At 38.4% G+C, this 7,013-nt stretch overlaps 1 protein-coding gene across 1 annotated transcript in view; it reads right to left on the minus strand.

Annotated features, from left to right (window-relative positions):
- The window catches only part of Ccdc181 (coiled-coil domain containing 181), a 26,661-nt gene that overhangs the window by 19,029 nt on the left and 619 nt on the right, over positions 1-7,013 (minus strand). The gene's annotated exons all lie outside the window — the stretch shown is intronic.

Here is a 7,013-nt window from a genome sequence, read left to right on the forward strand (position 1 = left end):
CCCGCAGCTGACTCCCAGACTGAAGAGTTCAAGCCCCTCCTGAGTGAAACCTGCAGTCTCAGCTCACTGCTCGGCAATGGATGCTTGCTAGAAGACTGGACAGAGCACGCCAGACTCCCCCTTACTATCCAGCGCAGAGTAAGTTAAAATGCCAAGGCCATCGTGAATTAAAAGACTGAGTGCTTCCTGCCGTAGATTTACAAGTTATAGCTGTAGTGATCTACTATTTCAGCCACTTCAGGACTCAGTCTGGGGCCTTGAAAAAGGAAGAAAAAAAAATGGGCCTTTTCAGACTCTAGTAATGCTGAAGCTGAACACTCCCTGTTTGCAAATGCTTTCTAAATGTTGATGGAGTAAAGCATTATTATTCATAATAGAAGAGAGAAACGACTTACCCGTCAAATGGTTAATGGCTGAATAAATGTGACATGTCCATAAAAATCTAATATTCAGTAGTAAAAGAAAAGTATTTGAAGATGATTCTTGGAAGATAAGAGGAAGAAGTATCAGCATTCCCTCAGCCCACCAGGAAAACAGCTGCACTGGCACAAGGCTTCATCTGTTTTGGAACACAAAGCCTATCAAGGCTTTCAGTTTCCAAGACAATGCAGAAGATGAATCAGCATGGAAGAACCTTACGTACCTACGTTTATCAAACATGTTCTATCGAAGAAGGTAAACACAAAAGATTACATACATCAAGTTAACAAGACTATCAGGCACCCTAAATAAGGAACCTGTACAATATAGTATGTGAGGAGATGATGAATAGTATTTAAATCATACACGTGTCTCATATTTGGCTGTACTTATAGAAGTACATCGCCCCCCAACCGTTCCTTATAGTTTATCCTTATAAGCCACAGCAGAGCTGGAGGCCTTGAGTTTGCCCCTGACCCTAAACCAGCAGGACACCGACTTCCCGCTCATCTGCCAGCAGGGCATTGCTCCTAACAAATGCACTCAGTGAAGAAGCATTTATGCTCTCACTATGTCCATATGTTCGCTAGATTTGCTCAACCCTTGTTTCATGTGCTCAGCACTTCTGATGCATGAAGAAATTTCCTGCTGACCTCCTCTAGCTTACTCAGTAGATAGGAATCCTGTGCATAGCCCTTAACTGAAGGAGAATTTAATGGGAGTAAGTTATCATGGAAAAGAAACAAAATGAATCAGTTTATCCTTTGGGAAAACAACAAACACAGTTCACTTTTTAAATTATTGACAGGTTAAATCTGTTTATTAGTTATGTTTCATTGCCTAAGAAGTAATTGCTCTTTGAAAACCTCTACCTGTATTTGAACAGAAGCACTATTTGCAGAGATACCCTGTACATCTTTTATTCAGTGAGCTTTATAACAGAAGTTCCTCTTTCTTGACATTCAGACATGAATATTTAGCATGATAAGCAAACAATAATAAGATAGAGAGGCTAAACTACGGAGACCTTATTGAAAGTGTACAAGCAGAATCTTCTATTAACATGCTACAGGTGATTAACAGACCCACCTATATAAAGTCAATATGTTTTTAATATAAAAATGCTTTTCAAATAATAGTCTATATTCATAGTCACTTATATTCATTACTGTTAACATCACAAGTTTACTAAAAACACATTTTGGTTGAGGACAAAGAGCTGGCAATAGAATTTGCATGAGCTTAAAATTGGTATTTAACTCATTTCCAAATGAAATGTGTTTCTGCCTGCAAACACATTTTACTTACAATATACAGCCAATATACTCAAACTAAGAATCCGCTTATTGTCTGTGACCAAATTTCAAATTGTAAGCAAGTAGAAAAAAGCAAATAAAGAAAAGTATTTAGCTCTTGTTATCAGAAAAAAAAAAGAAATTAAGCATGTTCCTTGGCTGGCAGGGTTTGCAGTGGGAAGTGTTCTCTTGGCATTGACTTTGAAAGTAATTTCTTAAATGGAGTACATATGAGGAGTAGTGAGTGACATAAGGAATAGGGCTTTCCACAGTATTTGCATGTGTGCAGCCGGTGGAGGGGTGGGGAGTTAGCGATCATATTCAGGGCCTCACAACACTAGACAAATGCTCTGCCACTGAGCTATATACCCAGACAATTAAACCTGTAAAAGATGTCCCTAAATTGTCTAGGTTGTGACTGTATTTGTAGTCCTAAAAGTTGAACTCAGGACCTGTGCTTGCCATGAGCTCTACTTCTTGAACCACGCCCCCACTACTCTTTCGTATGTTTTTGAGATGCTCTCACTTTCTTTACCTGGCTTACTAGCTCTGAAGTATGAGCCTTGCCCTGCCCAAGCATGAACCACCATTAGTTTCTTTGAAAATAGTGATTAAAAAAAAACAACAACTATGCTTCTAACCCATGTATGGTAGAAACATGGTTTGGTGCTCTAGTCAGTGCCTTCCAATGACAGTCCAGAAAGTGTAGTGTCTACATATCTTTCTTTGGGGGTTATCAAATTTTAAACTCCCTACAGAACTTAGATCTGAAAGTGTATCTTTGCTATTAGCAGATAATGGGGAACTGTCTTTTGTATCTGGATATAAAGAGTTAATGTGTTCCAAGACTGTAGATTGCTACAACTTAAGGGTTACACCATCAACCCATGTGCTTTTTAAAACATAAGTCATCTCATGGCCCTCCTTAATCTTGATCATAAAAAACTCCTTCCTATCTTTGATATTTCCAAGGTGATTTTCATTGCTGATCCCCTCACATTATTGAGTGTGAACATCTACAATGCCAGTTTCTTATAGTCTTTCTGGAGATAACCTTCATCAAGTTGAGGAAGTTCCCTTTTATTCCTAGTTTTTATTTTTTACATCCTGAATAGATGTTGGATTTGCTCAAGTACTTTTTCCATATCTATTGTAGATCTGTAGGTTTGTAGTTTTGCTTTCTTGTAATATATTTGTTTCGGCATTAAGGTAATGATGACTTCCTGAGTTAGGAAATGTTTCTTTTGTTTTTATTTTCTAGAGTAGATTGTGGAGATTTGTGTAATTCTTCTATAAATATTTAAATATTTGATGCAATTTGCCAGTGAAACTATCTGGGCCTGGTGATTTATTTTTGCTTTTCATTAAAGATTCACTCTTTGATAGATAAAGGTATAATCAGTGTTTTTCAAGGGTTTTTGTCCATTTTACCTAAATTTCCAAATTTATGACCTAAGAGTTATATACTCCTTTACTATCCTTAACTGTCCATAGAATCAATAATGATGATTCCTCTTTCATTACTGATATTTATCATCTGTGTCATCCTTTTGTCTTAGCTTGGTGTGAAGTTTATTTTATTGCTCTTTTCAAAGAATCAGCTGTCTTGGTTTTCAATTGATTTCTACTCTTTTCTTAGTGCGTTAGGCTTGAATTGGCCTTTCTTTAGTTCTCCCAAGATCCAAGTTTAAATTACTGATTTTGTACTTAATTTTTTTCTAATATGTAATTTTTTTTCTAAAGATAAGTTTCTTATAAACATCATAGCTGAGTTTTATTTGTAGTCATTCAGTCTGTCTTTGGTGGTTTAGGCAATTTTATATTTACAGTGATTTTGATATAATTGTATGAATAGCTACCATGTTGGTAACTTTCCTATTTGTATTCATTTTTTCCTCTTTTTAAGAGAAAACAATATTATATTCTTTATAATTATTATTTCCCTCTTTTTTTAACCTCTTTACTTTTATTAAGGACTTTTCCCCTACTTCTTAGGATAGTAATTTTGCTTCTTTAAAAAACATTACTGGTTTGTCTAATTCGGTTTTGGTTCTCTATATATAGATATATATATATATACATATATATTTGTTTTTCTTCGTTATCCACACCCAAATTCATTCAAATGATTTATAAATCAACTTCAACTGTGACTCAGTGGTTAATTTTTCTAGGGATGACTTCTGCTTCTAGAACCAATTTCACTATATATATATATATAAATATATATATATACACATACATATATATGTATATATATAGTGAATATATATATGTATATATATAGTGAAGTATATATTGTAGCTATGTTGAAGCTATGACCGATTAAGGCAAAGTTATGTTTTCCATTTATTTTTGTGATAGTCCTAGGGCTAACACATTCAGCACCTGAATACTGTCCCTGAGCTTTTGTGCTCAAGGCTAGTGATCTACCACTTACGTCATAGTTCCACTTATATACTGTTTGGTGGTTAATTGGAGATAAGAGTCTCACAGGCTATGCCCTCTTCTTAATTGTAGTCAAGCTCTAGCACATTAATGAATTCATCAGTTAGCTTAAAAGAAAAATAATATGGCTGATTGAGAATGTGTTACTGTAGTTTTGAAATATTTTTAAAGTTATAGTAATGGAAATTTTAAACTAATCGCTGCATCCCCTTTCCTTCCTTTCTTTTGAAGGGGAACGGGAAAGGCAAAGCAAAACCAATCAGATCCATCCCATGTCCTAGCTTGAGCTAGACGCTCCCATGGTAACAAGTATAAATGAATGACTTCACAAAGAATTACATAACACCACAAGTGATGCAGGAAAGAAAGGTGCTATGGAAAGAGGTGAAGAAGTATTAGGACAGGATTTGTTAATAGGGTGGGAAGTGATAGGCAGGAGAAGTCAAGAATGGCTTAAGCTTTTAGCTTTTCCAAATGGGCATTTGGAAATGGGGATTTACTGAGATCCAGGAGAAGCAGGGTGGCCAATTAGGAATCAAGAAGTCTTGTTATTGATGGTTATGTTATGTGATTGATCAATTAAGCAATGAAGTAAAGACGGAATAAGCAGCTGTGATTCTGGAATTCAGAAAAGACTATATATATAAAATTTGGGATGAACTATGTATAGACAGACCATCAAGTCATAGGCTAGTATAAAAAACATGCAGGTGTAGTGACAGAGTTAGGGATGTGGGAGATGTAGATGCCCATACACACACACACACATTATACACATATATATATTCTCTATACACACACACACATATTGGAGAACTGAGCCCCTCTGGGATGCTTCAATATTTGGCTGTGCAGAAGAACTACCACCCAGGAAGCTCCAGCAAAAGTACAGAGGAGGGCTGAGCTGAACTCCATCAGCTGAATCTAAGAAGGGATTATGATTCAAGAAGTGATGCCCAGTGATGTGAAATGTGGCTAACAGGTCACATACAAGGAGAACCAGAAGTTCCGTTTTGGCAATTGTTTTAGTGAAATGGTGGGGATGCTACACAAATTTTCTGATTGTTTTTCTAAAGAAAGGACGAAGAGCAGTAGTTAAAAGGGCACAGAGTTCAAAGAGGAGAATTTATTATGAAAATCAGCTTGTTTCAGGACGCCTCACCTGCACAGGTGCTGACAAAGATCCTAACAATTTACTTCTGTGACCATAAAGTTCTGTAAAATTTCCAAAACTAAAGCATTTTAACTGCAATAAACCAGTATTCTCCTTCCACTCTTTTGCTTTCAGCAACCACTCCTCCGTCATTGGCTATTAGATACTTCTAGAATTTGACTAATAACTCAATTAGCAATGCATTGCCCTAATTCTGAATAAAAAATTGTTTTTAAGTATGACAAAATAGTTCTGAGTTGAGAATTACTTCATGTATTTTTCTATCCTTAAACCCTGAAGAACTTGAGTGAGAAAATATAATTATGTAAATCTAAACACTGGAAATAACCCAAGAATTATGCGCTATGAACCAATGATGTTATTCCTGATTGTAGTCTTTGTGGGTTTTGTTTTAGTTTTTGTTGTTTGTTGGTCATGGGCTTGAAATCAGGGCCTGGAAGCTGTCCCTGGAAGCTTTTTTCACTCAAGTTGGTGCTCTGCCACTGTGCCACAACTCTACTTATGCTTTCCTGGTGGTTAACTGGAAAAGTCTCGTGGACTTTTCTGCTAGGGCTGGCCTTTGAACGAAGCTCTTCAGATCTCAGCCTCCTTAGTAGCCAGGGTTATAGGTGAGAGCCACCAATGCCCAGCGATCTCTGTGTGTCTTTTAAGTTTTCGTTTTTCAAAGAAATACATCATCAATAATGGGAAAAGTAAATTTATAAAATGACTTAAGCCTTTTTAAAAGAAATAAACCCGAGATAATAAGCACCCTTTCACATTGGATGCCACTATCAAACTCAAACTTCTTTATTAAACGTGTTCAAAATAGAATTGGTAAAGGTGTCATATTCAATTACAATTATTCCATTTCTGGGAATAACTAGAGAGCCTTCATTCTGTTGCTATTATTTTGAAACAGCCTCAAACGAGTATCTCTGCAGAATATGGTACCAAGTGACCTGTATCCTGTGTGTTGCCATCACCCAGCCCTTCCCTGGCCTAGTGTCCAAGTGCTCATCGGCCTCCTAGGTGAGTGGCACAGAAGGGCTCCTCTCTAGAGCCCGACGGTATGTTCCTGGAACTCACTTGCTCCATTGGAAGGGTGGTTTCTCAGTATCCCCTTCTAAAACAGAGTTCTCACCCCCTCTCCATTAGGCCAGCGAGTGTGGCCCCAGCGCGGTGCCCAGGCCCGAGTCTAAGGACCCCCAGCCAGCCCGGGACCCAGCCGGAGCCACGCATTGCCAGTAAACCACCAGAAACGGCCGGGCGTGGGGCCGTGGCTGAGTGGCACAGCGCCGGCCTCGAGCCCAGCAGCTCAGGGCAGTGCCTAAGCGCGGTTCCAGCGGGGACCGGCACCCGCCCAGGTACCCTACATATATCCTTGATATCACATATGTCACATATAACCGAGATACCACATGTATCCTAGGGATCACATATGTCACATATAACCTAGATACTACATATATCCTAGGGATCACATATCCTAGGGATCACATATGTCACGTGTAACCTAGATACCACACATAGCCTAGGGATCACACATAGCCTAGGGATCCTATGTAGCCTGTATATCATATGTAACATAGATGTACATATTCAGTAGGAGAGGGTGAGCTGCACGGCTCAGGGGCTCATGGGAGGCCCTGGGGGGGCTCGTGGGGGTCTCGGGGGGTCGTGGGAGGGGCTCGTGG

The sequence above is a fragment of the Dipodomys ordii genome, unplaced genomic scaffold (assembly GCF_000151885.1).
Source record: "Dipodomys ordii isolate 6190 unplaced genomic scaffold, Dord_2.0 Scaffold27, whole genome shotgun sequence".
Classification (NCBI taxonomy): domain Eukaryota; kingdom Metazoa; phylum Chordata; class Mammalia; order Rodentia; family Heteromyidae; genus Dipodomys; species Dipodomys ordii.